Below are 11,142 nucleotides of genomic sequence, written 5' to 3' on the forward strand. Positions count from 1 at the left end.
CTGGATTGGGCTGGGATGTTTTCTCAATATACAATTACTCTTTGATAAAAAGTTCTCTCTCTCTCTCTGTATCGCGCGCGCGTGCGTGCGTGTGTGTGTGTGTGTGTGTGTGTGTGTGTCTCTCTCCTGGATTTGTTTTTCTAGTCAAACCAGACTAACACAACCAATAAAACTGCTTGTTTTCTTTAAAAAAAGATAATAGCATTTCCTACCAACTTTTTAAAGCCCCCTCGTATATATTTAATGATTTCATACCAATACTTCCACTTGCAGTATAACACCACAGGCTCTGTGTTTTCTTACCTAATTGTTAAAGATAATCTCATACTGGTTCTGGATTAGGATTCAAACGCAGAAATTTAGTGTTTAGTGAAAGTATGTAGTTTCACATTGACTTAAAAATTGCATTTTTGGAAACGTTTTTGTGTTTTCTGTCTTTTTTTAAACTTGATTCCAGATTGTAAATGATTCTTCTTTAACTGGCACATTCAAAATGATCGAGTTGGACCTAAGGACTGGAAGGTACTGCAGCTCTGGAGTTGCTACCTAGTGCTGGGATGGCAGTGCCCTCCTTCCACGACTGGCAGATATTTCTGATGACAGTTGACCTGTTCCTGATTATTATTAAAACTTTTAAAATTTATGTTTTTATCATTTTATTGGGAACTCTTACAGATAGAACATTTCATAATTCAATCACATCAAACAGCATTGTACGATTGCTACCACAATCAGTTTCAAAACATTTTCTTTCATCTTGAACTCCTTGACATCAGCTTCTCTTTGCGCCTGATTCTTAATGCCTAGTTACTCTCAGTCGGATGAGTGCCCTGTGAATTAATTTCACCTGTATGGTAAAACATTTGTGTCATGCAGAGGTTGATTTTAGTCTCTTCTCTTTTACTCCCCAAGCTTCAGCTCTTTTAGAGATGGTACAATGAAGAAAGCTCATTCTGTAAGGTTACAGTCTAGCAAGAAGCCTTCCGTCTTCCCTGGGGTCCGGAGTCGGTTACCGAGTGCCCTTCATCCAGTGCAACACCATGCCTCATACCGGAGAGGCCGGTTGAAAGAATTACGCGTCAGGTGAGCAGACCTATGATCCCCCACCTGTAGTGACTTTTCCATTGTTTTTGTTCTTTGGTTAACGTGAGCAGATACTTCTTGATGTTTATGGAGTGCTGAGCTGTGAAGGATGTGTAAGACCCTGTAGACATAACTATCATTGAGGGGTTTTGTTCATCGTTTTTATTTGTGCCCCATAATGTATAAGCTATAAAGCGTCTCTCCGAAAAAGCTAAACATGTTGTAAGCAAATGATATCTTTTAACGGTTGATTAGGTATATGAAAGATATTTGTGGTGCTTAGTTTTGGCAGACAAGATGAATTAGATGTTTCTCACCCACAACCTTGATAATGCTTACAAGCAGACAGGGTTGACAGGCTATTTTACAAGTGGCAATAAAGGGTAAACAGTGCTATGAGAGAAGAATGTGGTGTCCCAGGCACCTTGGACAAGAGCAGCCAAGCTAGGGTAGCTTGTGGTAACTTCCTAGAGAAAGCAGTGTAAGCAGAATCCTGAAGGACATGTAACAGTAAAGGCAGGAGAAAACGTGTTTTAGGCTGAGCCTAGAATTGAATTGGAGACAAAAGCAACTTTTTGTGTGTGAGAGCACTGTTCCCATTCTCAGAGGCTCACAATGTTGTGGGAATGACAGATACTCAGTTACCGTGATCAGCTTGTGGTCCTGTTACACAGGGGTATGCACAGAAAGAAAAACTGCTTACTCTGTTTAGTTCAGCAAAGGTTCAAGGAGGCTTCATATGGGAGCAAGCATTGAAGATGAGTGTTTTATTTTACCTATGGCCATTTGTCAGATACTTCAGGCAGACAGACTACTATGAATTATCACATACTTCCTTTCCCTGACTCAAATCTATGTCTTTCCAGAGACAAAAGGCTTTATATTGGGGCTTTTTCCCCCCTCTTTAGTAATCTGCTTGATTTCAACTTTATAAATCTGTCCCATTCTGTACTTGTTTGATGCAAGATTAGCTATGTCATCTTATGACTCATAGTAGATTTCCTCCCTTTGAGACCATGAAGATTCCTTCTTTCCAGAAGACTAATGACATAAACTGAATGGAAGAAACAAAAATTACATACCTTCTCTTTCTCTTTCTTTCAGATGCATGACCAGAAAGTTCTTGTTTTTGTGGATTCGAAAGACTTTTGGAAGAATCTCTCCCTCTAAAGCCAGGTAGTATTAGCTCGGAATACCAAATTTTGAATTTGTTCATCCCAGGTGTTTGTTTTTTATGGACGTACATTTATTATGTTACATGTTACATGGACGTATGTCAAATGGACGTATCTTTATTATGCTACATGTTACATTCTTCCCCAATCCCTCCTCACCTCCCAGCAGGCAGGTGTGGTACCTAATAGATATAATTAAAACCAAACTCATTACTGAGGCAAGGATTTCATATTGCTTGGACCCACAATCAATGCTCATGGAAGCAGCAGTCAAGAGATCAAAAGACAGGCAGCAGTCAAAAGATCAAAAGACAAGATCTGCTGTACAAGACATCCTTATAGTAGTGCAGAGCCAAGGATGTTACTTTGAGGACAAAGGTGCGCCTGACCCAAGTCATGGTATTTTTAATTGCTTCATATCCATGTGAAAAACTTTAACCTTTTCTCCATTTATTATGATTACCTATTGGTCCAGTTGTTAGGAGTTTGGTCTTCTTTACATTGAGTTGTCATCCAAACTGAAGGCTGCAATCCTCGATCTTCATCAGCCAGGGCTCAGTGCCCTCACTTTCAACAAGCAAGGTTGTATCTCCTGCATATTGCAGGTTGTTATTAAACCTTCCTCCAATCCTGATGCCACATTCTTCATCTAATCCAGTTTCTTTGACGATTTGCTCAGCATACAAATTGAGTAAATACGGTAAGAAGATACAACCCTGTCACACTCTTTTCCTGATTCTAAACCATTCAGTATGCCTTGTTTTGTTCATACAACTGCCTCTTGGCAGGTTCTGAATGTGCACACTGTAGTGTTCTAGAATTTCCATTCTTCTCAAGGCCATCCCGAGTTTGTTACGATCCACACAGTCGAATGCCTTGGCATAGTCAATGACAATACAAGAAAACACCATTCTGGTATTCTCTGCTTTGAGCGGAGACCTATCTGATATCGGTAATGATGTACCGTGCACCCTGCCTAAGGTGACCAGATTTTAACATTGGTGAAGTGGGACACCATTGATAAAACTCATATCCTGGCGAAATTGTCACATGGCAGCCGAAAACCGTATACCCTAGCTTTTGCATTCTTTCCAAAAATCTGGACTCTTTAAAAACGCTGCGGGATGTGAGAAAAATTGTTAAAAATCGGGACGTCTGGTCACCTTAACCATGCCCTCTTCGGAATCAGGCCTGAACCTCTGGCAGCTCTCTGTCCATACTGCAACCATTGTTGGACGATCTTCGGGAAAATTCTACTAGCATGTGCTATCAGTGATACTGTTCTATACTTTGAGTTTTCTCTTGGTCATCTTTCTTTGGAATGGGTACAGATAGGAATCTCTTCTAAGTCAGTTGGCCAAGCAGTTGTCTTCCAAGTTTCCTGGCATAGACCAGTGAGTGCTTCAAGTGCTTCAGCCGCTTGTTGAAACATTTCAATTGGTATTCCAGCAATTCCTGGAGCTAATTTTTGGCTAGTGCTTTCTTTCAGTGTAGCTTGAATCTGTTCCTCAATAGCAGTTTTTGCTCATATGCTACCTCTTGAAATGGTGGAGTGTCTACTAGTTCTTTTTGATACAGTGGCTCTGTGTTTTTTCTATCTTCTTTTGATGCCTCTTGAATCATTCCACATTTTGCCCAGAGAATCTTCCAAGACCGCAACTTGAGGCTTGACTATTTTCTCGATTTATTTCCATTTAAGATATGCTGAGTATCTTCCTTTTAGCTTTCTAATTTTAGGTCTTTGCACATTTCATTATATTTGACTTTGTCTTCTCAAGCTGCCTTTTGAAGTTTTCTATTCAGCTGTTTGATTGCATCCTTTCTTCCCTGTGCCTTAGCTGTTTTATAATTAAAAGCAGCTTCAGAGTGTCTTCTGACATCCACATGGATTTTTTTCTTCATTTTCCGTCTCTTTACTGTCCTTTGCTTTCTTCACGGATGGTGTTCTTAACGTCCTTCCACAGCTCATCAGGTCTCCTGTCATAGTGTTCATTGTGTCAAACCTGTTTTTGAGATCTTCTCAGAATTCATATGGAATAGACTCATGATCGTATTTTGGCTCTTTAATTTTCTTCAGCTTAACCCCGAACTTACCTATGAGCAATTGTTGGTTTGTTCCACAGTCATGCCTGGCCTGCTTATAGCTGTTTCTTCTCACAGATGTAGTCAATATGCTGTCTGTGTATTCAGTCTCGAGAAGTCCACATGTATAATTGCCTTTTGTGCTGTGGAAAAAAGAAATTTGCTATGAACATGTCATTGGTCTTGCGGAAAATTCTACCATGCGATCTCTGGCTTCCTATTTATCACCAAAGCCGTGTTTTCCAACTACTGTTCCTTCCTTTTTGATTCCAACATTTGTATTCTAATTGCCAATCATTGCATCTTGATTGTATGTTACAGCAATTTCAGATGGAAGCTGTTGGTAGAATTCTTTTTTTAATGCATGTTTTACTTTATTTTGAAAATGTTTAGCAAAGTCATGGTTCTTTCTTTTTTTTGACAGTTTTATTGGCACTTAATCCATTCATCATACAATTCAATTGGTCAATCATATCAAGAAGAGTTGTACAATCATTACCACCCTCCTTATCTCCCACCCCGCACTCCTACCTTCCCTCCCCTATAAACCGTTGAATCAGTTCTTACCTCTATGCATCTTCTATTCCTTCTGTGCTTTACAAACTGGAAAACCCAACAGAAACAAAGTGAAGTGGTAAGGATAAAGTAGTAATAATACAAATAGTGAGTAAGAAAGAAGAAACCACCATGAAGATTTAAAAGGCCAGGAAAGATATTTTTGTCATGGAACTAGCAAGAAATACTTGTACCTAGAAGAATTTCAGGTTGGGTCAAGAGGGAGATTGACTGACCATATATCAATTTTGATCCAGTATAATCCCTGTTACAATGATCGCTATCTGATAGTAAAGTTGTTCGAGACTTTTGCCTGTGGCTGGTGGGGATCTGCTAGTGGCTTAATCTGACTGGATAACTCCGCATATGGGTTGGGAGCACTGGTAGAATTCTTCACCTTCATCACTAGCTTTGGGAGTTGGTGCATAAATTTGAATAATAGTTTTAGGGGTTGGATGTCCTTGTATGTAGATGGACATTATCCTATCCCAAACAGCATTGTACTTCAAGATAGAAATGTCCTTGTTTACCATGAATGCAAAACCATTTCTCTTGATTGTTTCATTCTAGGCAAAATTTTCTGATTTAGTGTGACCAAAATTAGTCCATATCAGCTCACCAAGGCCTGGAATGTCGATTTTTATGAGTTCCATTTCATTTTTGACAACTTCCAATTTTCCTAGATTCATACTTTGCCGTTCCTAGTTCTATTATTAATGGATGTCAGCAGCTGTTTTTTCTTATTTTGATTTGTGCCCATCAGCAAATGAAGGTCTCCAAGGCTGTACGCAGTCCATGTCATAGTGGACTCTACTTTGAGAAGGCGGCTTTCTCAGTCATATTGTAAGTGCCTTCTAACCTGAGGGCCTCATCTTCTGCCTCTTTCCCTAAGGCTTTCACTACTGACCATGCTGCGATTCTGTCCAGAAAGTATTCAGTGGCTAATTCCTCAGAAGTGGGCCGCCTATTCCCCCTTTGTCATCTGTTGTATTAGAGAACCCTGTTCACTTTGGATGACCCTGCTGGCATTTGAAAGACCAGTGCCATAGATTCTAGCATCACAGCAACATACAGTCCACCACAGTACCACCAACTGACAGACATTTCTCTAACCCCTACTAAATAAAATTCCACTCTCTGTCTAGGTGTTTGCCTATTCTAGTTATTTCATGTACCATAAATCCCCTAAAAAATGTAGGAGCCATGCCTGACCTTCTCTACACAGTGGAGAGAAGAATCAGTGTCGTCATATAGTATCAGCTGCCTGTGGCTGATTTCTGTGAGGTGGGGTCAGACCTGCCTCCGGCCTTCCTTATTAATGCTGACACTAACCATTCTTCACACAACTCTCGTTATTAAAATTTTGCTTTAAAAAAAAAAAAAGTAAATAAAAATTTGCTTTTTAATTTTTTTAATATATCATTTTATTGGGAACTCTTATAGCTCTTATAACAATCCATACATCAGTTGTATTAAGCACATTTGTACATATGTTGTCATCATTTCTTTTTTTTTAAATAAAGCATTTTATTAGCGGCACTTATAGTTCTTATAACAAACCACACATCAGTTGTATCAAACTCATTTGTACATATGTTGCCATCATCATTTTCAAAACATTTTCTTTCTGTTTGAACCCTTGGTATCAGCTCTTCTTTTTTCCCTCCTCTCCCTCGTGACCCCTTGATAAACTATAAATTGTTATTTTCATATGTTGCACCTTTCACCCAAACTTCTGTTGTTCGTCCCGGGTGGGGTGGTGGTGGTGGTTATATGTCAATCACTGTGATTGGTTCCCTCTTCCCTTCCCTTCCCCCAACACCTTCCTCCTACCCTCATAGTATCACTATTGACATTACTGTGCCTGAGGGGTTTATCTGTCCTGGATTCTGTGTGTTGAGAGCTCTTCTCTGTATCAGTGTATATGCTCTGGTCTAGCCAGATTTGTCAGGGAGAACTAGGGTCATGATAGTGGGGAGCACAAAGCATTAAAGAACTAGAGGAATGTAGTGTGTTTCATCGGTGCTATACTGCACCCTGGCTGACTCATCCTTTCCTTTTGACCCTTCTGTGAGGGGATATCCAGTTGTCTACAGATAGGCTTTAGGTCTCCACTCTGGCTTCCCCTCTTTTGCATCAATAAAATTGTTTGTTTTGGGTCTTCTGTTGCCTGATACCTGATCCTTTTGACACTTCATGATCACACGGGCTGGTATACTGCTTCCATGTGGACTTTGTTGCTTCCCTGCTAGATGGCTGCTTGTTTAACTTCAAGCCTTTAAGACCCCAGATGCTCTATCTTTTAGTAGCCGGACACCATCAGCCTTCCTCACCATATTTACTTATGCACCTATTTTGTCTTCAGCGATCCTGTTTTGGGAAGGTGAGCATCACAGAATGCCACAGAAGAACAAAGTGTTCTTCCGTTGAGGGAATACTCACACAACTCTTTTAATTCTCAGCTAGGTTTGATAATTCGTTACAGTGGCCACACATAACTCAGACGATAACCATAGTTGCTGGGTTTATTAGGGAAGTTGATAAATTAGCTAAATTCAGGATCAGAAATTCACAGGACATAATTCTTCCAGTAGGGTTGCCTTTTCTAAGCCATGTCCACAAGCACACCTCTGGCCCTTGCCCCTTTGACTTGGCCTCTGCCTTGCTTGGGCAGTGTTACATAGCTCTTTTAGCTTCCTGATATGTTCAAAGGACACACCACCCTGACATAAGCCTCATCTTAAAAGCACTTAGCTCTAGATAACTCCACTGTTAAGTGCCTGGAACACTCCCTTCCACAAGCAAACCTCCCGTCCAAAGGTGCTCAACTTTTTTCACTCTATGACTGGAAAGCCGGCTGCGCTATCTAGTGCTCTGATTCTTGGTTTTGCTGCTGCTTTATTTTTTTTTTTATTGATCATTTTATCGGGGCCTCTTACAGTTATAACAATCCATACATTAAATTATATCAAGGGAACTTGTACAGCTGTTGCCATCATCATTTAAAAAACATTTTCTTTCTACTTAAGCCCCTTGATATCAGCTCTTCTTGAACCCTTAATTATATATATATATATATATTTCATATTTTACACCATCTGATATATCCCTTCACCCACAGTTCTGTTATTTGTCCTCCTCAAGGGGTTATACATCCATCCTTGCTATCAGTTCCCCCTTCCCACCCCTCCCTTCCCGTATCCTCATGGAGTCGTTACGCCCATTACTGTTTCTGAGGTGTGTTTTTCTTTTTAAAGCAATTTTATTGCAACACAATCCACATATCATTCAATTCAGTAGTTCGATCCCTGAGGGGTTTATCTGTTTTGGATTCCTTGTGTTGAGAGCTCTTATTTGTACCAATGCACATACGCCAGTCTAGCAGGATTTGTGAGGTCAAACTGGGGCCATGACAGTGTGGGGAGGAAGCATTAAGGAGCTAGAGGGATGTTGTGTGTTCCATAGGTTCTGTACAGCACCCTGGACGAGTCGTCCCGTCCATGTTTCCCTTCTTGAGGGAGTGTCCAATTGTCAATAGATGGGCTTTAGGCCTCCACTCTGATCCCTCTCCTTCACGACAATATGATTGTTTGTTTTCGGTCTTCTGATACCTGATCCCATCAACACCTCATGATCACACAGGCTGGTGTGCTTCATGTTGTCTTTGTTGCTTCTCAGCTAGATGGCCGCTTGTTTACCTTCAAGCCTTTAGGACCCCAGATGCTCTACCTTTTAATAGCCGGACACCGTCAGCTTTCTTCACCACATCTGCTTATGCACCCATTTTGTCTTCTGCGATTGTGTCAGGAAGGTGAGTGTTACACAGTGCCACATTATTAGAACCAAGTGTTCTTGTGTGGAAGGAAGACTTAGAGATCCAAAATCCGTCTGCTACCTTAGTGCTTTAACATAGAAATATATATATATATATATAGACCAGTACAGTATATTTACATGTATACATGTCTATATATATACTTCTATATCTAGCTTTTATCTCCTAATTCTTCTATTTACTTCACTTTCCTCCTGTCCCACCATTATGTTCACCCTTCACTCACCTCTCAGTAGTTCCTCTCAGCTACGTTACAATTGATCAAACACCACCAGGCTGCTGCTCCATCCTTGACTCGTCTTTCTTGATGGTAGTGTGATTTCCCCCTCTTCCTCCGGAGATGGCTCATTTGAAGCCCGACAGGATGGCAAAATTGACCCATCCCCATGTTCCAAGTTTTTACAATCTCAATTAGCCTTGTTAACAATAATTCATAATTGACTCATATAGTCCTGTCAGCATTACCCCCCTCCTGTTACCCAGACCCATCAGGAAAAATGTTGTTTGGTGGGAGTTAACAAAGAATCTGCCTAGAAGAGCCACATTGTCATTCAGTGCATTCCACTGCTGATCCACAGTTCCACCTTCCATGGTTTCAGCTACCCGCAATCAACTTCAGTCTGAAACAGGTAGTGTAATGAAATTGCCCTCTGTCCTGCCCTGGACGGGAATCATCCTGTCCAGTGTATTCACACAGTGTGCACTATCTGCCCACTGTGGTTAATAGCTTACTGCACATAATTTACAAAAGAAACTTTGTCCTAGGTATATATATATATATATATAGAGAGAGAGAGAGCGAAATGTTTAAAGAGGGTCCGATACTGTCTTTGCTTCAGGCACTTACAGGGCGTTTGAAGTGTACTCTTCCCAGATAAGGGAGGCACTGTAAAACAAATCAGACAGCAATTGTCTTGTTGTGCCTGGCTTTTTTCACTTAGCATAACATTTTCAAAAGTGATCCATGTGAGAGCAAGTATCAGCGTCATCCCCCGTTTAGTGAGTGAGTGGTAGGTAGCACATTGCGTGTTTGCTCATCTGTTCCTCTATTGGGTGGTTTCTGCCTTTTCCTGTTGTGTGTGCTGCAGGTATTCAGCACAAGTATCGGTTTGAGCCCTTGCTTTCTTAGCCAGTGTTTTTAAACTTTCAAGTGGGTGAGGCTGAGGGACATATTAACAAAAACAACAAAAACACCCCAACCTCACTGCTACTGTATTGAGCAACCCTATAGGGAAGGGTGGATTCTCCCCTGTGGGTTTCCGAGACTATTAACTCTTTACGGTTGTCGAAAGCCCCATCTTTCTCCCTCTGAGCAGCTGGTGGTTGAACACGGCTGACCTTGGGTTTAGCAGCCCGACTCGTAACCAGTGCCACCAAGACTCCTGAGCCTTCTTCCTAATTCCCTCACTTTTATATCACTTTTAATCTTCTCTGTGGATTAGAAATGTAACTGTTAAAAACCCATCTCAATGTCATCAAGTTGATTCTGACTCATAGTGACCTCAGAGTCAGTTTCCAAGTCTACAAAGTTTTATTGGAATAGAAAACCTCATTTTTCTCCTGCATATTGCTACTAGTCCTTATAATTTAAAATATTTTTCAATGTGGTGAATGGAAGTCATCCTCAATTAAATTTTGATACTTGACGAGTCAGATTTTTATTTTACTTCGATCTCGTTAGCGTATAGATTGAATTGTGTCCCCCCAAACCTGTGTCATAAAGTCTAATCCCCAATACCTGTGGTTGTAATCCTTTTGGGGGATGGCTGTATCAGTACAGGGTGAGTTATAACCTTTTGAGATATGAAAAGAACAGATTAAGACAAACAAGCACAAAAATCATATCAGTGTGAATGAGGGGGCAGGCAGAGTGGAGACCCAACGCCCATCTGTAGGCAATTGGGACATCCCCTCACAAGGAAGAGATGAGCCAGTCAAGGTACAGTCTAGCACTGATGAAACACACACTTTTCCTCTAATGCTTCCTTCGCCTCCCCCCAACTATCATGACCCCCATTCTACCTTACGAATCCGGCTAGATCAGAGCAAGTACACTGGTATAGATAAGAGCTCGCAACACAGGGAATCCAGGACAGATAAACCTCTCAGGTATAGTAATGAGAGTAGTGAAAGCAGAAGGTTAAGGGGAAAGTGGGGGCTAAAGGGAGAGTTGGTCACAATGATCAACATATAACTCCCTCCCAGGGGGACGGACAACAGAAAAGTGGGTGAATGGAGACAGCGGACAGTGTAAGACATGAAAAAATTAATTTCTAAATTATCAGAGGTTCATGAGGGAGGGAGGGTGGGGGCAGGAGGGAAAAAAATGAGCTCATACCAAGGGCTCGGAAAATGTTTTGAGAATGATGATGGCAACAGATGTACAAATGTGCTTGACACAATGGATGGATG

The 11,142-nt window shown here is 40.9% G+C and overlaps 1 long non-coding RNA gene across 1 annotated transcript in view; it reads left to right on the plus strand.

Annotated features, from left to right (window-relative positions):
* LOC123521628 overlaps positions 1–2,268 on the plus strand; it is a 15,998-nt gene extending 13,730 nt beyond the window's left edge. The window contains exons 2-3 of the long non-coding RNA XR_006680019.1: positions 913–1,083; positions 2,188–2,268. This is a non-coding gene — a long non-coding RNA (uncharacterized LOC123521628). The remainder of the gene's footprint in view (positions 1–912; positions 1,084–2,187) is intronic.
* The last annotated feature ends 8,874 nt before the right edge of the window (positions 2,269–11,142 follow it).

This window comes from Echinops telfairi, unplaced genomic scaffold (assembly GCF_000313985.2).
Source record: "Echinops telfairi isolate 266 unplaced genomic scaffold, ASM31398v2 ScPeMD7_29;HRSCAF=101, whole genome shotgun sequence".
NCBI lineage: Eukaryota > Metazoa > Chordata > Mammalia > Afrosoricida > Tenrecidae > Echinops > Echinops telfairi.